Here is a 25,067-nt window from a genome sequence, read left to right on the forward strand (position 1 = left end):
ATGTAACGTGAAGTTGTGCGACATTGTGGTCTTCGTGGATGTCTCTGTTTGGAATGCACTGTGGGATATTTTGACGTGATGTGATGTGACATTCCGTTCCCTCAAGTGCGAATCCTCCTTAACCGGTAAAAAGGTTCTTTCCTGTATTACTCCTCAATAAAAGCTGTAAAAATTGACTGGATGATTGAAGCAGTAATAAAGGCTTAGACGTAGATTCCTATTACACAAATGTGAGTACTTCTTAGTTAAGCCCTATCTTATCGCAGCCAAAGAGTCGAGGACAGGTTTCTTGGGAAGATTATCACATGTATTAGCACAAGTGGCACACTTTTTTCTGTCATTATTTAGCTTCGCTGCGGCGGATTTTTTTTGATGAAGATTATCTTCCGTATTAGAGTTAACCTATAAATTTTTCTTTCCTGTTTCCTTATGAAATTCTATAGTACTGAGACCTGCGAATGTGACATTTACTGATAGTTTGTATCAATAAATTATGTATTCGTTATAACCAGTATTATGCAAAGTTTTTATGACGGCTAAAATTACGTAAATCCTGCATCAAATGTTTTGTCGCTTCCTTAACTTACTTGATTGTCTCAACATTGCAAGTTTTGCTGGCGACTGAAACAACGTTGGCAGCATTAAATCTATGTTACGGCAAAGATGGCCAATATAAGCTGTTTGTGACATATAGCATGTTTTTCTGTTTACTTTTACTAGCGTTTAAAAATATTTTTATTTGCATCACGATGTACAAACTCAAACCCCCAAAAAATTAATCGTGTTCCAAAATAGTGACGGACGAATACAGACGTCGTCAGACTGCATTCGTTGTGGAGCCGGTTGTTGATGTGGGCGTTACGTGTCAAGTAACTGCTTGACAGCAGCGAAGGTACGGTGAAAAACCATGCTGCACTTTGTAGAAGTAATTGATTAGACACAAAGTTTTACTTCCTGTAATTGGTTATTTAATGAGGAAATTTTGTTTTGTTGTGCCTTTTATTTACAAAAATAACATTATGTTTGTAAAATAATGTCCAGAAAGCCAGTACCACGCATCGTAAGTTAACTAAATTTTTATAGCGTATGAGAGAGAATACTAGCACAGTGTCGCTCACCTTGTAATTATTTTGTTTGAGTTTGACACTTTGTTGCTTGCAGTTTGTTTTTCGCAGTCGAATTACTTTTGGTTTTCCCCTCAATAATGTGTAGCTAGTCTGTCGTTATATATTTTATGTGATTTTCCTTTCATCCATGTATCCTAAACGAAAATTATGATATTGTTTTCTCATTGTGCCAATTCTCTATTAATAGCTGCTGGTATCGATTGAACATTTTGTAGATTTAAAAGTTCCTCGTAGGTGCATTAATCTGATCAGAATAACAGTGTTAATGCTGTACAATAATCTGCAACATTATTGTATCCTGAGTATACTGAACGAATGGTCATGTTTGCTTTGTCACTGTGTCCAAACTGATTTTCTGTATCTAATGTGTCAAAAGCAATGAAAAATAAATTCTTTCTTGTGTCCTCTTGCCCATTCTCATCTAACGATATAGTATTGGCGTCTATGCCATACATTATGTCATTTCATTGTGTGGTTCGTAAACTAGTTAATGGACTCCAACAGCTCTCCATAAGCCAAAAATCACATATAAAAAATACTGATGTGTGCTCTGTGTTAGACGTTTGATATTTGTAAAGAGCAGAAAGATATTTTGTTGAGACTTGAGCCATAGTGCATGCCGTATCTTGTGGTGTTATGATGAAATAGATGGGTCTGAAATATGCCCAATGAACAAGTTTTTTTATTTATAATCTATATTTTCCCCTTCCCCTACAGCTTTTACTGTCTACAACTCCCCCAGATATTGTTTAAGTTAATCTTTGATGTTATAACACATGTACCATCATCCTGTCTCTTGTTCTTGTCAATGCTTTCCACATGTTCCTCTCCTCACCAGTTGTAAATCTCATTTCTTGTCTTATCAGTCCACTTAATGTTCAGTATTCTTCTGTAGCATCTTATCTCAAACACTTTTTCCTTCTTTCACAGTTTTCCCATGTTTCACTTTGCTACTTTGTGGTTCCCAATTCTGATGTTAAGTTTATCACTAATCTCATTTCTGCTACCCATCATTACTTTAGTCTTTCTTTGGTTTACTTTCATCCATAGTCTGTGTTCATTGAACTGTTTATTACATTCAGCTGGTCCTGCAATCCTTCCTCACTTTTACTCAGGATAGCAATGTCATCGGTTCGTACTTCATATTTATTTCATTCCTGTCACTCGTATTACAGTATTCTACCCTTAATGGCTGTAAAATTTGGGATAAGGAACAGTTGATTATTTTTGATTAGGGGATTATTAAAATATTTTCTCTGAACTTTATCATTTTACCTGAAAATTAATTTGTAAAGGATGCCTGGCTGGATGATAATAGAGTGTCTTCCTAGATAATGTGATTTACTGGATGGTCTTGTTTCTTGTCAAAAGAGTTTAGACATTTAGTTGTTCTACATGGCAGTCATATCCACTATTGAAGGTCAGTTTGGGGACTGACTCTTTCTCCACAAAAAAATTTGCCACACAATTTCAAATACCGTTCTTACAGCAGAGGATATACAGAGTAAATCATGTTGCAATATTGCATTAGCTGCCAACATTTGCGGTGTTGCTATAGAGAAGCTGTGATTGTTTGGCTGCTGCTTAGCTCCAAGTGTGGTTGCCTGTTGATATGACACAGGATTCACATTCAGCATGAATGTAGTACATGTCCTCATCCGTTTATCAAAATTTATGTTTTCTGTGAATGCCCTGAGGCAAGTGACACAATGGTTCCCATGAAAATTCTACAGTCATGCCATTCTTACCTTTGCTACATTTATGATGATGTCTTCACCAACAGGATAATAAACCTTGACCTTTCATCCCTCATCAGTTCTTGAGTGACTTAATTGTGAATGTGGTGTTGTTGATAATAAGTGAAATTTATGTTGGTTTTCAAAATACTGTTTGTTAAGATTTTATATGGAATCATACTGTGTGTTTTCACATTTTTAGTGATAATAATAATGTGGATAAGGATCCAAGAGTAGTAGAATTTTTCTGTTAGCCTCTTTGTTTATTATAAACACAGTCTTATTTAAGAAAGTACTCAGGCCTGAAGGACATAATATTCTGTTTGTCTCTTTGTTTATTATAAACACAGTCTTATTTAAGAAAGTACTCAGACCTGAACGACGTAATTTTAAAGTGGTTGAGTGCAGAATAAATATGCACAAGACCAAACTATATTTAGTGGATTAAAAAATGGTACATTTTGTTACAGATTTAAGTCTTGGTTCATACTGTGTGCTCTGGTTCTCACATTAATTTTTCCAATAACTTTGTTAAATATCTTTGGCCCTCCAAGTAAAAGTAGTGCCGATTCATGGTCCACTTGATGGAGAGAATAGTACATTCGGGGATTTACTTATTGCCACGATGTTAGCAATATTTCTGTTCTGTTGCAGTATCTGAAGTTTGGTGATATTCTGATCTGCCTCTAATTACCACCTCATTGATGGAATTTTAAACATATATCTCATTCATTTGATGCTTAGGTAGTTGTTTAGGGTAACATACATTGCTTTGATAATATTCTGTACCTACATTTTTTGTGGCAGTGCTTCATGGGCAACGGTATTACATGCTCCATTTGCTTCTGTCATCCAGTCACAGCACAGGACACATGATCTTATCAGCCACTCATTGCACACATTTATATCTTGCTTGTCACAATTATTTAGATTCTTTCACAAAAAAAAAAAAAAAACAGTGACTGGTTGATATGTAGCTTTGCCTGAGGTGTGATTTAGGTTGGATGGTAACAGTTTGATTGAGAGCTGTTGAAGCCAACAAATGTGAAAGCAAAAAACGTGATAGTTGTGGTGGACTGAAGTGTAAATTAGCCTGGTGTCCTGTATGATTGACTGACTTGTCTGTTCTGTATTGGCCGACAGATGCAAGTCGAGCAGCTATCACCTTGATTTCAGCGCACTCCCAAAGCTAACTTGCTGTATTTGGCACTTTCATAGTTATACTTGCATATTATGAAAATATGCCCTTTAAGTGATATGCCACATTAAAGATATATTCAAAACATATCGGTTTCAGTATGGCTTGTCCTGCTACAGTGGATGGAAGTGTGGCTTTGGTGCATAAAACTGCTGCCATTTCACATATTTGTGTGATTGCTTGTAGTCCTATTGTGGTTTGAATTCTATGTAAAGCTTTATATGGTAATTGTTGATTCAAGCAAGTAGTGTCCAAACTCTGCTGCATTTGTCTTCCTTGGACAAGCAGGACTACAAATGATTCAGATCTGTAGGATCAAAATGAATTATAATGATGTGCTATCTAAAAATTGCCAGTGATATCAGTGTCAGTGACTTTTGGCAGTTACTATCATAATGTCAATAAAGTGGTCGGTAGGCTTCTGTGACTGGATACACAGATCAGAAATGTTTTCAGTTGCAAAAAGGCAGATAATTGACATTTGGCTAAGTACTTTTCTCACAATGTTTCAAGAGGTCAGGGTAAGTGTTTGTTACTCAAATGGCGCAAAGATGGTATGCCTTCATTAGAGCTCTTACTTTTTGTCACATGAAGGTATGCAGAGTACATATTATGTTGATTAAATGTTCCCTTTCTGGACTGTGTCATATATGAAGACGGCAACTGTTTACCAAAGCTGGTAATGGGAATATTTTATTTATGTGAGGGCATGCTGAAAAGTAATGCCTCTCAATTTTTAGTCCATTATACATCCACACTCTGCAAATGACCATGAAGCACATGGCAGAGGGTACATCCCATTGTGCCAGTTAAGTTATTAAGGTTTCTCTCATTTCATTCACATATAGAGCACAGGAAGAATCACTGTTTAAAAGCCCTGTGTGTGCTGTCAACAGTCTACTCTTGTCCCCCAATTGTAATTTGACTGATATGTTGATTGTTATTAGTATATTCCTAGAGTCATTATTTAAAGCCAGTTCTTGAAACTTTGAGAATGGGCTGTCTCGGGATAGTTTATGTCTATCTTCAAAGAGTCTGCCAGTTCAGTTTCTTCAGCATCACTGTGACACCACCCCATGGGTCAAACAAACATGTACCTATTCCTACTGCCCTTCTGTGTGTACATTCAATATCTCCTGTTAGGTCCAACACAATTTTGAGCAATATTCTAGAAAGTTAAGTGTGAGTGTTTTGTAAGCAATCTCCTTTGTAGACTGGATGCATTTCCCAAGTACACTACAAATAAACTGAAGTCTGCAACCTGCTTTACCCATGACTGAGCCTATGTGATCATTACATTTCATACCCCTGCTAATTATTAAACCCAGATATTTGTATGAGCTGGCTGATTCTAACTGTGACTCATTGATATTAAAGGCGTAGGATGCTATGTTTTTTATTTTGTTAAGAGTACTCTTTTACATCTCAGAACATTTGTAACAAGTTGCTAAGCTTTGTGCCAATTTGATATCTGATCAAAATCTGACTGAATTCAGACAGTACTTCATTATAGGTAACTGCATCATCTGCAGATGTTGTCCTCAATGTCATGAATATACAACATAAACACCAAGAGTCCCAAAACACATCCCTGGAGCACACCTGAAGTTACCTCCACATCTGATGATGACTCTCAACCCAAGATGGCACGTTGAATCCTCCCCAGCAAAAAATCCTCAGTCCACTCACAAATTTTGCGTGACACCCCATATGGAATTTGTTACTGAGTAAAATGCTTTTCAGAAATCAAAAATACTGCATCTACTTAACTGTCGTGATCCAAAGCTTTCAGTATGTCATATCAGAAAAGTGTGAGTTATGAGAAAAGTGTGAGTTGGGTTTCACATTCTTGATGTTTTTGGAATCCACACTGGTTGGCATGGAGCAGGTCATTCTGTTTGAGGCATCTCACTGTGTTTGAGCTCAGAATATTTTCTAAGCTTCTACAACAAACTGATGTCAAGAATATTGGACAGTAGTTTTGTAGATCACTTCTAATACCCTTCTTGCAAATGAGTGTGACCTGTGGCCTTTTGCAACCACTGGACATGGTTTTCTGTTTGAGGTATCTACTATAAATTGTAGTAGGGATAATTCAGCCACAAACTCAGTACAAAATCTGATAGGGACTCCATTGGGGCTTGGATCTTTGTACAGTTTTAACGATTTCAACTGTTTCTCAATAACATTGACACGAATGCTTACTTCTGTTATCTTTTCAGTGGTACGAAGACTAAATTGGGGCAATTCTCATAGATTTTTCCTTTGCAAAGGAACATCTGAAAATGAAGTCAAGCACTGTAGCTTTTGCTTTGCTACCCCCAATTTAAGCTCCTGTCTCATTTGCAAGTGACTGGACTCTAACTTAGGTGCCACTAACAGCCTTTACATGTGACCAGAATTTCTTTGGGTTCTGCAAAAGATTGCTTGACAATATTCTGCTACTGTAGTCATTGAAGGCATCATGAATTGCTCTCTTGATAGCCAAATGCATTTCATTAAACATCTCTCTGTCTATAGTCCGACGCTTTGTTTTACATCTATCATGCAGTAATCTCTGTTTCTTTAGAAGTTTCATTACAGTGACTGTGTACCACGGAGCTTCCCTCCCATTGGGAACTGTTCTACTGGACACACATCTATCCAGTGCATTGTCAACTACTCTTTTAAAATTGAGCTATAGTTCCTGTAGATGCTCCTGCCTTGTGCTGAAAGTTTCAAGCTCCTCATTGAAGTATGACACTACTGATTTTTTCCTCTAGCTTACTGAACATATATATCTTCCTGCTTGGTTTAGTTGTCCTTTGTACTTTGGTAATCATTGTTACCACAACCCCGTATGGTCACTGACATTAGTGTTGATGTGGACATCTTCAGGTCTATTTGTTGGGATTAGATCCAATGTATTTCCATCATAAGTGAAGTTCCTAACTATTTGTTCTAGGTAGTTTTCAGAGAAGGCATTTAGTAAAGTTTCACATAATGCATTATCACGTCTACCACTAACAAAACTGTAATTTTCCCAATTAATTGTTGGATGATTAAAGTATCTACTGATGATTGCAGTATAATTAGAGAACTTACATACCAGCAAAATGAGGTTTCCTCTAAAGTTTTCTATTACATCAGGAGATGATTCTTATGGATGATAGAAGGATCCAATTAGCTTTTTATGCCCTCTCCTGATACTACAACTTGCCCTGTCAATCTCGCATGCAGCTTCAATTTTTATCTCAATAGATTCGAGTTTCTTGTGTAACGCAACAAATACGCCACCTCCATTTCCCATGAGCCTATCTTTTCAATATACACTTAAATTTATCACAAAAATCTCTCTGCTATCAATTTCAGATTTCAACCAGCTTTCTTTTCCTAGTATTATGTGAGCTTCATTGCTTTTCAGAAGCACTTTGTTATGGCTGCTTTGAAGTTAACTACCAGGATTTTAATATTCCTGCGTGTGGAAAGAGGGATCTTACTCTGTGTTCCTTACAGCTTCTAAAAAATTCTTGCGTGCACTCTACACACAATCAGCTACCTGGGTAGCAGCCTCTGATGTATAGAACACACTTGACTCATTTTGGGGGCCTATGGGTCCCAATTCTACGGTGCAAGTTCAGAAAGTTGCAGGCTAGCTTGTTACAGACCCCTGAGGTCTTTGCTCAGTCATTCCACTCAGTTCAGACCCAGGGGGCCACGGTCAGTTCTGGAGACAGTGCTGTAAATTGTGAGCTTCTCTGAAACTCTGTTCACAGAGCTGGTCTTTTAAACCTTCTCTGCTAGTCTCTATGACAATCCAAGTTCCAAGTGTAACCTTGGAGTCCAGATGATAGGCATCGTTTGTTCCAATGTGCACCACGATCTGCAGCTGATTGGAACCTGTTCTGTTAGTGGCTGCCAGTATAGCCTTCAACAAGTTCAATGAGGCCCCAGGTTTACACACTGAGTGTTCTTACATGCTCCATGCTGCCATTTCCGTAAGGGGTACTATTATTTGCTGTATGTTTGAACTGGCAGTGATTAATAGATCTTACCCTTTTGCATTTGCCTCCTTTTGACACAGGACAAAGCAGGTTTCCCGAAAACAGCTGAGGTGAGTCCTGTTGGCTCAGTTTCACTTTCACTGAAAGGCAGCAGCTTGAACTTGTTGGTTAGGGGTGTTGGTATAACAGCCTGAGTCCTACCTAGCTACCATCTACCCTGTAGAGGACACCTAGAGCCAACACTGAAAGGCCACTCATAGTCAAAAGGATGACTAATGACACTTGTGCTTCCTGTAGAGGAGACAGAATCCACAGGAGAGGCAGTACTCAAAGGTGCCTTTAGTATCGGTGCCACAGGTACATGACTCTCCAGGCACACTGATCCACAGCAGCTGTCAATCATTTGATAGTAGTCAGGATGGTTTCCAGCTGCTTACAAATGTCAACCAGCTCATCGCATGTTCAAGAACACCATTCACAATAGAGCCGCATTGTGGGTAGTGCAATGTATTACAGTGCAGCAAACAAATAACTTTAAACTAATCTTGCTGACTACCTAATAATCTGTTGAGGTAAAGAATTACTTATTTCCTTTGAGAATTGAAGCAAATACACAAAACAAGATTTCTGTAAATGAAACAGAAAAACCTGGGGTAAAAATTGCAGGTTTCCCCAACTTTTTGAGGTTATTTATAGTCATTAACAAACTCAAAAATAGAGCTATTTTACAATACATGCAGATAATAAACTGCTTGACAGTTTCTAAGGACCAAGGACATTGTTGGATGGGAATAATCACAGGCAGTGTTGGACAACTTGAAACACAGTGCATATGTAAGAGAGCTGGTGTGGTATATTTGAAATGAAAAGTGGTACAGATTCCACAACATGCGAAAGTTAGATAACAGACATAAACAACATTCATGTTTGACGCAGTTCAGACTCTCAACATAAAGGTCAATATTGGACTGTCAGTATGGAATATGCCCTCCTCAGGCTCTAATCCACGTTTTTGCACCTGTTTTCATGCTGGTTGCTCTCCTTTCAAGGCAGTTTTCAGTTCTTGCATGGTTCAGAGGAAGGGTGCTCAGTGAGAAGCATGCGCATTTAACAGGCTTCTGAGCATACAAACCAGTCTGATTAAATCGCCCTGATGGCTGGCAAGGGCATGTATACTGGTAGCGGTTGTGAGGTCTGCAGTCATCTGCCTAGGAGTGAGATGTCTGTTCCTTTTTGCCAAGGCCTGTGTATTGATGTCCCTCTTACAGTGTGGTGGTCCATCTACAGCCACTGGCATGCCCTCATATAGCGTTTCTATCTTTAATGGCCTTTTTCAATCACAAGATGACATTTTTGGATACACCTATTTCTGTGAGTGAAGTATTGACACATTGACCAGCTTCAAGCTGTCCAACTGCTCATCCAGAAGCATGAGTACTCAAACCGTGTCTCACAGAGATGTTGCCATACTTCACTGAATGTTACACTAATCAGTTCAACAACCACCTTCATCAAACATCATAACTGCACCAGCTGTCAAATGCTTACAGATTGTTCATGCACAGGTTTCACTGCAGTTAACACATTCCACCCTGTACATTTCCTTTTACTGTCATTGGTAAGGAGTTCTGTAGCAATAGTCGATTGTTACATAGCAGTTGGTAGTTGTTCTGTAGAAAGAAGTTCCTTAGAAATTGTCAGTGTATATACTCCTCTTAAAGGGAAAACTAGGTGTACCGTGATACAATATGTTGGTTACAATACTGTATTTGCTACAGTTACTGGGATAAAAAACAAAATTGTGTTTTGCTAAAGGCAGACCCCATCCAAAAAAACATGTATCGTTAAAGCAAACATGGAAAAAGGAGCTTCAAGCTGAAGATGATTGAATCACAAATGTCGAATTACTGCAAATTAAGAGTATCCACAGGGCAATGGTAGCTTCCTAAAATTCTTGAAAATGTGTGTTTATATATACTGAAATTTGGGGTGATCTATTCTTTCGCAGTAACCATGAATCACAAGCCCTGGTTTGCTATGAAATAAGTAATCCAGAACAGTTGTACCAGTAATTTGTGAATGTTTTCAAAAGTATAGTTTTGTAAGAATCCAAAAATTATCTGAAATAACATATTTCCCACATAATTATGCAGGAAATCAAAGAATGATTATTTTGAAGGAGGATAGGCCTGCTGCTTCAATAATTGTAAAATAACACTAATAGGTTTAAGCCTACAGTTGACAATAAAAGTACAAGTTATGTTGGCATTCGCAAATGTTCGAAATTCCACACTATATAACAATACAAATGAGTATTGACACAATCAAGGAAAGGTTATACGGAAGCGATGTTAACTGCAAGATATGTGACTCTATAATTTCAAATTGTCATATGAATCTGGCACACGTTGCCTCACAAAAAGGAAAATTCTGAAGTCGGCTTTTACGTATAAATAATGGTGTAAATTGCATGGATTTTTTAATCAGCTAATCCTGTGACAACTTCTGCACTGGCATGCCGAAGATGAACACTGCAGCATCGGCTTATCTCAGTCAAAATTGCAAAATTTGCAGCATCAACAAGCACATCTTCAGCTGACATCTGTTCAAAATATCTACATCTACTACATTTACACTGCGCAAGCCACCCAACAGTGTGTGGCGGAGGGTACTTTATGTGCCACTGTCATTACCTCCCTTTCCTGTTCCAGTTGCGTATGGTTTGTGAGAAGAACTACTGCCGGAAAGCCTCCGTGCATGCTTGAATCTCTCTAATTTTACATTCGTGATCTCCTTGGGAGGTATAAGTAGGGGGAAGCAATATATTCGATACCTCATCCAGAAACGCACCCTCTCGAAACCTGGACAGCAAGCTACACTGCGATGCACAGCGCCTCTCTTGCAGAGTCTGCCACTTGAGTTTGCTAAACATCTCTGTAACGCTATCATGCTTACCAAATAACCCTGTGACGAAACACACTGCTCTTCTTTGGATCTTCTCTATCTCCTCTGTCAACCCGACCTGGTACGGATCCCACACTGATGAGCAATACTCAAGAATAGGTTGAATGAGTGTACTGTAAGCCACCTCCTTTGTTGATGGACTACATTTTCTAAGGACTTTCCCAATGAATCTCAACCTGGCACCCACCTTACCAACAATTAATTTTATATGATCATTCCGTGTTCATTGAGATATTACATGTCATGCATGTTACTTGCTTGACTTTCTCATTTTGTTGATGCAAGTTGCAACCCTCTGCCACTGGAGGACTACGAATTGTAGCATATAACATGGTGGTGTGTAACGTAACTATGTTGGTGCTTGAGAAACAGTGTGCTGTGATTGAGTTTCTAACTACATAAGAGTTCACCCACACATGGAACACCCACTGCTTCAGCATGGCAGTGCCAGACCACATGGGAGCACTGTGAGATCTGCAACAATCTGACACCATGAGTTTTATGCCAATGATCACTCTCCATATGGTCTCGACTTGGCCTCATCTGATTTTCATTTGTTTCCAGAGCTTAAAGACCACATTCAAAGACTTCATTTTGAGTGATGAAGCAGTGCAAGCAGAGGTAGTCTAGTGTTGTACAGCGACATTATCAACAAACTGGTCTATTGTTGGGAGAGATGTGTTTGTCACCAGGGTAACTATGTTGAGAGATAAATATGTAGGATAAAGATGTAGAATGTTAATAACATATTTTTTTAAATTTAAAAAGCCTTTAAGAGTTTTAACATAAATAAATTCAAAGGAATCACATTTCAGCATTGTGATTGTGATGTAATAAATTATTTTACAAAGAATGTATGAGGCCACGAGGTGGCTACATATTAATTTATTGGGCAGTTGTACTATTTGGACCCAAAAATACACTGCTGGAGTAAAAAGTGAAACACCAAAACGACTTGGTAGGATGATGATATAACTTTGTATATGTATACACCATTGCTGGGTATGTAAATGATTGAGAATTGCAATTGTCTGTGATATCTAGAGCAGCCATCTGAGTACATTAGTACTGTTAATGTGCAGTTTTGTTACTGGTAATGCTAAGGTATATGAGTAGTGTCAACAGTGACATATGTTGAATGATCACTGTGAAGGACACAGAGGTGCTGCCAACTCTTGTGGGACTGTGAAACCTCCAGATCTGTGGGGCATTTGGATGTGCCAGTGGTTCAGTGTTAGATTGCTTGGGAACACGAGCAAGCATACATGCCAAGGTTCTGGTCAATCAATTCTGACCACCACAAGGCAGGTTCGCCATATTTTACACCAAACACATTGTAACCCCTTCACACATGCACCTGCCGTCCGAGGACAAGTAATGGACTCGCATGATATTCTGTGTCATCCTACACCATTGGCCAAGATTAGCAATAGCCTGACTAGAGAATAATAATCATATGTGTAGTCCGCCATTAACACAACAGCACAAACAGCTATGTTTCAAGTGGTGCCATGGCTGGGAAGTGTGGACTGTTGATGAATGGTACAGCTTGATGCTAAGTGATGTATTATGGTTTTGCAGTATCACAGATGACCACTGTGGTATATGACAGCAACCTGGAGAGAGGTCCCATTCTTCCAGTTTTTTTGGAGAGGTGCAGTGGTGCTACTCCTGGTGTCAAGCAGGGGCCATGGAGTTCATAGTTCAGTTCATAGCTGGTAGAGTGTGAGGGAGCTCTAATGGCACAATAATGCCACACAGACACCTTACATCCTCTTGCATTACCTCTCGTGCAGCAATATCATGGTGCCATTTTTCAACACTACAATGCTTGTCCACACATGGCACATGTCTCTATGATGAGATATTCCTGTGACCAGAAAGATCCCAAGATCTATCCCAGTAGAACAAATGTAGGAGCAGCTTGAATACCAACACCATCATAGTGCCAGTATCCAGGATATAAAGCACCAGTTACAACAATTGTGGGCTGCTTGCCTCAGGAGAGGATACGATGGCATTATGACACCGTTCCCAACCCGATTACTACACGCATCTAGACCAGAGGGGATTCATACTCATACTGATAAATGACCTCATACTGCCATGTTCTTTGTAAATTTGACTCAGTTTTGTAATAATTGAAATAACATCCCTTACTGACCCAAGAAGTTTCATTTTGTTTCCTCCTCCCCTTTTGGGTGCTTCACTTTTTTTTGGCAGGCAGTGTATATTGAAGAGTCTGGGGATAATTGCCACAAACTTTTAAATACTCTTCTATAGGAGGCTGTGAACACACAGTTAAGATTAAACACACACACACACACACACACACACACACACACACAAATGTGTCAAGGAAGAAAAGAAGAACAGCAAAGGAAAGAAAATTGAATACATCTCTTATTGAGTGTGGAAACAACTACAGGCGAAAATTGTTGCACTACAAATAATTAATTTGTCACAGTTGAGTAAAAGTTAAAACACCTGCTCCAGCTAATACGAGGGGGCTGCATAAGCAGGTCAGATCAGAGCTGGCCAAATGTTATGGCATCAGGGGACTGTTGCTGATACAAGAACTGTGTTACGATGCCAGGTGGTTACTACATCAAAGACACAACAGGAATGGAAATATCAGCATTGTAGCAGGAAGGCAGAACTATTGCAGCATTGTTGGCCTGGTTACTTCACATCCGAGCCACAGTTTATTGTGGCTTACCTGATAAAACCGATGCTGTAGCATAACAAGGATTGGCCAAGGCTGTATGAATACTCATCATTTTTAGTCAAAGGTATCGCAGTCTGCCTGCCACTATCCTGAGGAGGAACCTACATCAGTCTAAGAGTCTGCAGTGCTCAACTGTCACCCTCTGCAGACTCTACTTCTGCTAGCTGCATCCCTGCTGCTGGTGCCAAGTCTTATGCTGTGGACTTAATGCCCTTTAACCAGTGAGCCATTCAGGGGCCTACTTCAGCTGCTGCTGGCTTTCCATCCAGAAGTCTTTCTCTCTCATCCAAGGCTGTGCAGCCTCTTATCCACCACTGCTTGGGCAGGCAAATTCCTGGCGGTCTGCCTCTGCTCTGAATAGATATTGCTGTAGTGAGCTCCCTCTTACACACTGAAGCCATGTTGTAATCTTGCATGCCACTGCATGTCTTATCCGGTGCTAATTGGCTGCCTGTAGGCAATGTGGCTACCACAGTTCGACGCTGACATGGCTGGTGTCACTGACCTTGCTTTGGCAATTGGCACAATCGCTTCCTCATCTGCATGGCACTGCTGCTTGGCTTATGCCCATCAGGCATTAGTCTCTCTGTGCATCAGGACAGCTATTGTAGTGTGGAGTAATAAACATGTGATTTATCACTGCTGTTTCACATCGATAATATGTCAGATTCTCCCTGGCACCCGTTCACTACCTCACTGCTAGTCTGCCTGGGTGGTGGATTACTAGCATCCTGACCTCCTCCTACATCTTTCCACCACCTACCATAGTGGACAACCACCATGATCACTATAATTGGTGTTAGCCATTGAGTTGTCAGTTCTGTAATGTAATAGGTCATGAATTACCTTACATGCAGGTAGTGTCAGCTATGTTTGGACAAGCTGGAATAGTGGAGGTAAAACTAATAAGGATGTGTCAGCATTTCAGCAGCGTCAATATTGTTTGGATGCTGTGTTGAACACACAAATTAACCCTTTCCCCATGCAAGAATTGTAGTGGTATGTCATTTTGCTCCTTTAATATTGACTATCAAAGAGTGTCCTAATTTTTCTGGACCCCTCTGTATATATTCTTTAAGCCACCGAATGGTTTATTGTGAAGGGTGCCACGTCCCACAACTTGTCATATCTCTTCCTGTTCCACTCACAAATGATGCAAGGGAAAAGTGACGTTCTATACAACTCTGTACAATCCCTGATTCATCTTGTCTTTGCAGCCCTAATGCAAAATGCATATCAGCAGCAGTAGGATCATCCTAAAGTCAGCTGCAAGTACCTATTCTCTAAATTTTTTCAGTTGTGTTTTACAGATAGAATGTCAGTCTCTCTTCTGGGGATTCTCATTTGAATCCATGGAGCATCTCAGTAACACTCCTGTGTTGACCAAACCTATCAGTAACAAATTGTGTAGCATGCTTCTGAGTTGGTGTTACACACTGTGCCTCACATAGGATTACTTTGTGCACAATCTTCCATGGCATCAGACAATTCACAGAAAAGCTCTCATGAAATTAATTAAGGATTTCCAAAATTGCTTTACCACAGAAGACCATAAAACAATTCGTAATTTTAACTATCATAACAATGTGAAAATGACAGATAACAACTTTAGACTCTTGATGGAAGAAAGATCACTGGACTAGATGTGGTACATTTTCCATTTATTTCAAATATGCTAAACAATGTGCCCATTTTCTAACAACAAGGTATTTTAAGTTATGTAGGGACTTAATAAAATAAGTGACACATGTTGTCCCATGCTAATACCAGTGCTCAACAAGAGTGGCATGTTATCAGAAGTGAGTACATGTTTCGGTTTTTCTGCTGATACCAGTTTGCTGCGGTATGGATAACAGATGCATCATACGAGGTGTGTTTTTTAAGTACATACCGTTTTGAAATTTAAAAAATACATGCTAAGATATCTCAATAATTTTATTTTTACATGAAAGCCAGTACCTTAATCTACTCACTGAGGTATTAGATTCTGATTCTTTTTTGTATATTTTGTGTACTGAGTGTTTAAGATGCCGCCGATAACCGTGAGTCCCGCCGATTGTGAAGTATGGGCTGTTACAAGATTTCTTAGTGCTAAAGGCCTAAAAGCGATTGATATTCATCATGAGATCTGTGAAGTTTACCCAGAAATCATTATGAGGATGGAATGGTAAGAAAGTTGGTGAGAGCATTTAAAGATGGGTGCACAAATGTGCATGATGAACAAGGGAGTGGGCATCCTTCGGTCGTTAATGAAAGTTTGGTGCAGGAATCGGACAATAAAGTGAGAGAAAACAGACAATTTACGATTTCCTCCTTGCAGGATGACTTTCCTAATGTTTCTTCTAGTGTTTTGTATGGCATTGTGACCGAGCACTTGAATTACCAAAAATTGTGCGCACTTTGGGCACCAAAAATGTTGACGGATGGTTTAGACAGTGCATTGACTTTCCTTAAGCAGTACCACAATGACGGTGATGATTTCTTAATCCAAATTGTTATAGGCGATGAAACATGTGTGGCCTACGTCACAGCAGAATCAAAGCAACAGTCTTGGAAGTTGAGCAAGTTCATCGTTTTGCTGCAAGACAACGCTCATCTGCATGTGGCGAATCAGACCAAAGATCTCATCACATCTTTACGATGGGAAACGCTAGATCATTTTCTGTACAGCCCCGATCTTGTGCCCAGTGACTACCATCTGTTCCTGCATTTGAAGAAACACCTGGGCCGTCAGCGTCTTCAAAATGATGACGAAGTCAAAACAGTGGTAACGCAGTGGTGAACAAGTCAAGTGGCAGACTTCTATGAGGAAGGTATTCAAAAACTGGTACAACGTTATGACGAGTGCCTCATTATTGATGGAAACTTTGTAGAAAAGTAGATTAAGGTACAGGCTTTCACGTAAAAATAAAATTATTGAGATTTCAGAACATTATTTACTTAAAAAACATACCTCGTAGCATGTGTGATATGGTGAGGCAATGGGTACTCCAAAGTTGGAGTACAGGGGCAGTATGATTCTAGTGGCCAAAATATCTAAATTACACACAGATATACTGTGAAATTCTGGAAGTATATGCGTCAGATGCAATGTTGTATATAGCTGTATTAAAATGATGCCAACAATTTGACCAAAACCATACAGACATGGGTGATGCTGATTGGGAAGTCAAGATCTTGCACCATATGATTTCTATCTTTTCAGCAAGCTGAAAGAACTTTGGGGAGGAAAGAGAATATCTAATGATCCAGGAATTAGGACATTCACACAGTGATTCTCAAATGACTCCATAACTGAGGAGTGGATTTCTGCCATAAAAAAATTGAACAATTGGTAGAATGTTCCACTTGTTGTGTGATCATAATAATACATATGAGACTGTTTATAATCTAGGTAGCAAGAGCACATAAGACCATTGCTCAGAGCACCTGAAAAAGTTGTGTTGCCAAAATATTGTGTGCCAAAATGGAATTGTCAACTCAACTAGAAACCCAAAAATATCTTATCAGTCTACTGAGAAAGTATGTCACTAGAATCAGATGAGGTGCTTTCATTTTTGTGTGAAAATATGACCCCAGTGTCACCTGTGAAGTACATGTGATCACATTACTGCACATAGTGTGAGTTTGGAGGCTGACTTGAGGTGCAGAAAAGTGCAGCTGTAAGCCTGAGACCTAACAGACTTGGATTTTTTTGTATAAATTGCATTATACTATCATCTGAGTAAATATCACATAAAAGAACCAGTTGAGCACAAACAGTATCAAAAGTTAATCAGTTTTCCACTACAATCTGAATGATATGTTAATTAAGAGCTGTTGCTGTCATTGTGCATCAAATGTTATTCACATATATGCATTGACTAAGTCAGTTTGCATGTTCTTGGTGAGAGAAAGCAGAAGCTGTAATGGCTGCCTATTACAGTTAGCTAATGTGTGCTGTGGGACACTTTACATTGGAGAAGTGGAAGAATTTTTTCGATTTCACCAATGACTATGATGAAGTTGTATCAACTTACCAGCCTGAAATGTTGTAATTGACGATTCAGCTAGCAGAGATATCTAAAGGTTCTATAGAGAGTTGTTATGCAATATTTCAAGCTGTTCTGCTCATGTGCACCTAAGCCGAGGAACTGTTATGAGCTGTATCCTGACATGCTTCACAAGTATTGGTGAATGTAAGGTAACATCAGTGCTCTGCCGTCTTATATGAAACAGCTGTGGCAGGAATGTAGCTGGAGGACAGATGTTTCTGATGAGCAGTTGGATTTTACCTTGTCTTAGAAGAGGCAGATAAAGCTGGGGATGGATGTCAAACTCTCTGAAGAACTCATGCTACGGCAAAATTATTGTTTAACACTAAAATCTAGCAGATATAATACTGTTGGCCAAACTTCAGAGTCAGGGATGAAACAAATCACACTGTCACAGACTGTGAAATTGGTATATAACTCTAAGCTCTTTGAATTTGAACCATCTAGTTGGCGGAGGCAATTCAAACCTTTTACAGTCATAAGCCCAGCATTATATAATTGTGACAGAAGTTTGTTACTGCAAAATGCTCTCTGTGATTGCCCAAGTGGTTTAGCAACTCAGATGATGATTCCAGTGAAGTCTGCTGACAGTACACGATTTGCACAGCTTATCAGGGGGAGAGCGCACAAGCAGCTGTGATCACTACAGCTTAGGTGAGGTATTCTGTAATGCGTAGAAACATGTTGTAGTCTTTGCAGATACACCTTCCATTTTTATGTTATAAGTTATTGTCATAATAGGTGAAAGCAGGACATGAAAGTACTCCACCTCTGTGCTTGTAATATGTTTTGTTCACTGCCGTTTCTGTTCTTGAAACTACTGCTGAAGTTGTTTGGTATCCATAGATGGTGTGCTCGTGTGAATGTCATCATCACCATAGTTGTTGGTGGACAAACCTACACATACAGTGTAAAAGATCAAATATTGTTACTTGGAAGTCTGAAGTAAGGCTGTCAAGAACATTACAGTCTAAAGAACAATCCAAAATATAAATCTGAATGGTAGAGAGGAGAGACTGATTGTTTCTGCCAAGTAGCTTAGAGACATCAGTGGCTTGTGCAAATGAACCAAATGGTCAGTCAATGACTTTGTTGGGGAAGATTAGGGTTTTATGATGTGCTGGGAGTATGAGGTGTGTCACCACCTGTTGCATAGCTCAACTGTGCTGATACTGGCCAAACAGTGCTATTCCATTGTTCCGACCATGTGCTGATTGATACCTCATTCCGGAGCCCTTGAGTGTTCAGCTTCCGCAGTTTCCCTGTAAAAGGGATATATTTCAGATGGACAGATAGATAGGCATCTGCATGGTTGGAAAAAAATGATGTATTGTCTATGGAGAGTCAGTGATTAATTTTCCGATATATTTATTTTTTATGACACAGCTGTTGGTCATCTTCAGACACTTGCTGCAAATCAGTTCTGTTTTGTTTTTTGACAATACTTAACACCTGCTGTTGGTATTGTTGAAAACACAAGAGAAAGCACTTGCCTTTTGTCTGTAGATGGCGACTGACTGGTTGAAGCTTATTATGGCATTGTGAAATGCTCATGTAATTGTGTCGTATAAAACCACCTCTAAGTACTGTAGTTTCTCAGCAAAGGCAACTGGGTGCTCTACAGCAAAGTTATGCCATGGTGGAACAGTGCATCTAATTCCATCAATAGTTGTAAACATGTGTATGGTGGAGGTTGAAGTGCTTATTTGCAACCAAATACTTGGCCAGTCTCTGTATTGTAAGGATGTGGGCAATATTAACAATTAAAGAGATTAGGGGGAAACAGTGGAGAGATTTTCTGAATTCCGTTAATCATTCCATTTCACTGCTAAGGTGTGGGGAAACAGCATAGGTGATATCAGGGAGTGGGAAAGTGAATATATCCTTCGCTACTGCTGTCTGGAATAGCAATGTTCTTCAAACCTTGGCAAGAGACCCAGGGCACAGTGTTGTGAAATATTTTTACTCTATAATGTCTAACATTACAAAGATCTAACTTTTTTATGCTGCGGGATGGTAACAAATGTGGCTGGTAGGGACACCAGTCTTCTACTGCAGCCCAAGAGACAGCACTGAGTGAGGTGATGCATTCGTTAACACATTGGACTTGCATCTGGGAGGACAACAGGTCAAACCCCATCCAGCTATCCAGGTTTAGGTTTTGCACAATTTCCCTAAATCACTCCAGACAAATGCCATGATGGTTCCTTTGAAAATGCCATAGCTGGTTTCCTTCCCCATCTTTTTATAATCCAAGCTGTGCTCCATCTCTTCTGACATTGCTGTTTATGGAATGTTAAACAGTAATCTTCATCCCTTCTGAGGGACAGCAGCAGGCCTTTTCTTAATGTCCAGTACAGCGTATTGTGACAGCTAATTCACTAGAGACTAGTTACTTTTGGAGCTTGTAATAAAATTTGAATCTGTGGAACTACCTAGTTCATGGAAACAGCTTATTGCTCCACAAAAAACTGGAAGCAATCATACATACCTGAAAACATACCACAATATTACTGCTCTCACAAGTTCTGGAAAGAAAGGAGGATGATCAACCCCCCCCCCCCCCCTTTCCCTCCAGGAGGCTTGCTGCTCTTTGACGGCTTTGTGCTTGCTTCACTGTGAGAAAATCCTATGCAGCATCTTTTCCCTTCCGTGCTGCATGGCTGTCTTCTTGCTTTTCTTTTTCCCTTCTCTTGGGAAATATGTCTGGGATATTGTTGGAAATTCTTTCTGTATATTCAGTTGCTGATGTCAGAACAGTCTTTCCACTGTCTTTCATTCTTTCTTTTTCTGTTTTTCATTCCCCTTCTCCTATCTTTCCTCCACTTTTTTCTTCTTCCTCCCTGGGTGCTCCTGAAGGCCAGCCCATGCGTCTGATGTGTAACATGTAGTGTTCGCACATATCCCCTGGTAAAGGACAGGTCCAGGGAGGGATGATTGCCTGAGCTGCTACCTTCTGATTGCCAATTGGTCTCCCTGTCAGGTTTTCAGGTGTGACCTGAGGTGTGAACAATCACCTAAGGCGAGTGTTCCCCCTTCTAAGGAGGCGTCCAGTTGGAAGGAGAACACCATTGGAGGTGCTGGTGATAATGGGGGATTTACTCACTGTGAGCCAATCATCTTTTTCACTGTCAGCGTCTGCCAAACAAAAATGGAATGAGGCAAAAGTTTCAAAGACCCTCCCAGCTGTGCCACAGTCCCTTGTTGTTTCACTTACTGAAGACAGTCAGTCATTCACTACGGTGAATCCGTTTATTATTCAGTAAGGTGTTGATGCAATTGCTGGTCCTGTGAATTCCTGCTGCCATTTATGAAATGGCACTTTGCTTTTGCAACGACTCCTGATTCTCAAGCACAAAAACTGCTTGCTGCTTTGCTCCTCCACTGCTATCCTGTTCGTGTTGAGGCCCAGTGAATGCTGAATTCTTCCTATGGTGTTATTTACATTAGGCTGCTTGATGGTCTGACTGAGCCAGAAATCCAGACACACCTCTTTCATTGGGGTGTCATTGCAGTCCATTTGGTGATGAAAACAGTAGATGCATCCTTAGTTCCCACACACACTTTTTTCCTTACTTTTGATAGAGTGGTGCTCAGTTCAAGATCAAGCCAGGCTATGAACTTCTCACAGTTCGATCGTACATTCCAATCCTGATGTGCTGTTACCAGTGTCGTCATTTCAACTACACTCAACCACAGTCCTGTCAACAGCCAGCCAAATGTGTATTCTGTGGTACGGATGCTCATGAGGGAGATTGTCCACCTCCTCTTTGCGGCTCTATCAACTGCAATGGTGTCTATCCCACCTCCTCCCGAGATAGTGCCACAGCAGGCTGTTCAGATCTGGGTGAAGGAAAAAGTGCCTTATCCAGTCGTTTGCAAGTTGCTGGCTAGTCGGAAGCCTTGCGTTCTACCATCTAGCACCTACAGTACTGTTCTTGCTACATCTCACTCCACGGACGACATGGGAATGCAGATGTGTGATCTCAAATTTAGCACCACAGTTGTAAAATCGCCCCGTATCATAGTAGCATCCCCATCTCCTCCAGCAGTGCACCAAGCCACCAATCTTCTGCCGCACAGGGCGAAGTCACATGCTACACAACCAGCAGGCTGGAAAGGACAGAAGGAATACTTTTGGGAAGACTTTTTACATCCCTCCAACCAACAAACATCTGAGTCTTCATCTGCCAACCAGAAAGGCTGCAGGTAATCAAACAAAGGGAAACGGTCTTCTCCTTTGTTGACTCTGAGATCCTCTTCGATGGTGTCACCACGTGATACCCTCGCTCGGCCAACCTCTGTGTTGCTAGTGCACACCACCAACCATTTTTCTGCACTGGACTCCACAGATTGACAGAAGGAGAATGCCAATGCCTCAGTTGACCTCATGGAGCAGGATCCTCCAGCCACTGTGCCCTGTAGCAGTGAGTCTTCAAAGGCTGGCACTCGGCAGTCGCCGAGATGACACCCCTTCATTTTTTTCATTTTCATGGCTCTCCTCCAATGGAACGTTGGCAGCCTTCGATTCAACAAAGAATCACAGTGTCACCTTGTACTCTGCTACCAGGAAACAAAATTGCATCCTCACGACCGCTGTGAGCTCTCGCATTTCTTCCCAGTCCACTTTGGCCTTCCCCCCAGGATGGCATTCCATCTCGTGGGGGAGTCATGCTGCTAATCTGGAATGATGATCATAGCCAACCCATCTCCCTGACTACCCAGCTCCAACTGTTGCAGTCCACATTTTCCTTCCTCACTTGACCCTTTCGCTTTGTACTGTTTACATCTGTCCCTAATTCGATGTCACCACTTTGCCAGCTTATTGGGCAGCTGCTTCACTCCTTTCTGCTGCTCAGTGACTTTAAAGTGCGCCATCCCCTTTGGGGTTCTCCCAGAACCTGTTCAAGAGGTGCCCTCTTGGCTGACTTTCTCAGTCAGCATAATCTCATCTTCCTTAAAACAAGAGCACCCACGTTCCTTTCAGACTCCACGTACACATATTCCCATTTGGACTTAACCTGCTGCACTGCCCAACTTGCACATTGTCTTGAGTGGTCCATTCTCTCTGACACATGTTCAAGCAACCATTTCCCATGTGCTATCTGGTTGCTGACTCCTACCCCACCTCTGTGCACTCCCAAATGGCAGCTTACTAGGGTCGACTGGAGGCTTTACTCACCACTAGCGACATTTGACGAACAACATTACCCCAGTTGTGATGACCAGGTAGAATATCTTTCAAACATTATCCTCACCACCGCAGAACATTCCATTCCTCGCACTTCCTCTTTCCTGTGCGATGTCACAGTCCGTTGGTGGGCATGCCGTGATGTAGTTTGCGCATGGTGATGTGCTCTCCACATTTTTAACTGTAATCCCATGGTTGCAAACTGCTTTCATTATAAACAATTGTGTTCACAGTATTTTCGCATTCTTCAGGATAGCAACAAAGCTAGCTGGATTTAATTTACTAGTTCTTTTAGCAGTTCCACTCCCTCTTCTATCATGTGGGCCAACCTCCAACGGCTTTCTGGGTCCAAGATCCATTCCCCAGTTTCTGGCATGACAGTAGCAGAATATATCATAGTGGACCCTATTGCTATGTCCAACACCTTAGGCTGCCATTTTGTGGAGATTTCGAGCTCCTCCCACCATCACTCTGCCTTCCTTCATTGGGAACGAGTGGAGAAGGCTTGGGCGATATCCTTCTCTTCTCAGAGTAATGAGTGCTATACTGCCGCCTTTACTATGAGGAAGCTAGATCATGCTCTCACTTCATCCTGATCCTCCACCCCTGGACCAGACAATGTTCACATTCAAATGTTGCAGCACCATTTTCTTATTGGCAAGGGCTTTCTCCTTCATACGTACAACCGCATCAGGGCAGAGGGCACTTTTCCCAGGCACTGTCATGAAGCCACTGTCATACCCATACCTAAGCTCGGTAAGGCCATCACCTTCCTTCTAGCTACCACCCAATTTCTCTCACCAGCTGTGCTTGCAGGGTGATGGAATGTATGGCTCATGTCCGGTTGGTGTGGTGGCTCGAGTCTAGCAATTTACTAACAACGGCACAGTGTGGATTTCAAGCATGGCGTTCTGCAGTTGACCATCTTCTCACTTTGTCAACCCGGGTCATGAATGGTGTTCTGCGGAAATCCCAGACTGTGGCCGTGTTTTTTGATTTGGAGGAAGCCTGCGACACCTGCTGGAGGACTGCTATCCTTCGTACTCTCTACATGTGGGGTTTCAATGGCTATTTGCCCCATTTCTTTCAGGAATTCTTAAACGACCAAGTTTTCAAGGTGCATGCGAGTTCTGCCTTATTGGACAACTTTATCCAGAAAAACGGTGTGCCCCAGGGCTCTGTCATGAGTGCTATCCTCTTTCCTATCATTATTAAACCTGTAATGGCCTGTTTTCTGCCGGGCATCTTTGGCTCCCTTTTTCTTATTGATTGTGCCATGTATTGCAGTTCTCCACGGACTTGTCTCATTGAGGGGCGTCTTCAGCGATGTCTCGATCATGTTTACAAAACATCGACAATAGATTTCATTTTCCCCTGTCAGAACCATATGTATGAATTTCTGGTGGCATAATTGATTTCTTCCATTGTCTTTATATCTTGAGCCTGTTGCTCTTCCATTCATTGATAATATGAAATTCGTGGGGGTCAGGCTCGATAGGAAACTTTCCTGGTCCTCCCATCTATCTTACCTCTCAGCCCGCTGTATGGTGGCCTGGCAGTGTCCTACGTGTCCTTAGTGGTACTTCCCGTGGAGCAGATTGAACCATCCTCTTCCATTTGCACCGGCCCTTGTCCATTTGAAACTCGACTATGGGTGTTTCATTTATGCATCTGCATGTCTATCCCCCTTACACTATTTCAATACTATCCACCATCACGGCATCTGTATGGCCACTGGCATCTTTCACACTAGACCAGTTGAGAGTCTGTATGCTGAAACTGCTGAACTACCGCCGTCCTACCACTGTGACTTTCTCCTCAGCAGGTATGCATGCTGTTTGCCATGTGTGGCCACCCATCCTATGCGTCCTCCTTTGATGACTCCTTTGATCCCAAGTATGGGGTGTGTCCCTCTTCTCTGTTACCTTCTGGAGTTTGCTTTCGGCTCTTTCTCTGGCAGCTTAACTTCATGTTAGCTGCCACTTTCTTGATGGATGTGAAGTGTTCACTAACTTAGCTTTGTGTTGTGGTCCGTGTTCACCTTGACCTTCATTCGCTTCCTAAGGACACTACTCCTGCCTTGCTCTAGCACCATCAGTTTCACGA

At 40.9% G+C, this 25,067-nt stretch overlaps 1 protein-coding gene across 2 annotated transcripts in view; it reads left to right on the forward strand.

Annotated features, from left to right (window-relative positions):
- Window positions 1-649: 649 nt before the first annotated feature.
- The window catches only part of LOC126354204 (intermembrane lipid transfer protein VPS13B), a 192,381-nt gene continuing 167,963 nt past the window's right edge, over window positions 650-25,067 (forward strand). The window contains exon 1 of one of the 2 annotated variants that reach the window (XM_050003660.1): window positions 650-892. The gene's annotated coding sequence lies outside the window, so the exon portion shown is untranslated. Of the gene's footprint in view, window positions 893-937; window positions 1,061-25,067 lie in introns of those variants that run through there. The other variant, XM_050003661.1, reaches the window with a different exon arrangement.

The sequence above is a fragment of the Schistocerca gregaria genome, chromosome 3 (genome assembly GCF_023897955.1).
Source record: "Schistocerca gregaria isolate iqSchGreg1 chromosome 3, iqSchGreg1.2, whole genome shotgun sequence".
Lineage (NCBI taxonomy): Eukaryota > Metazoa > Arthropoda > Insecta > Orthoptera > Acrididae > Schistocerca > Schistocerca gregaria.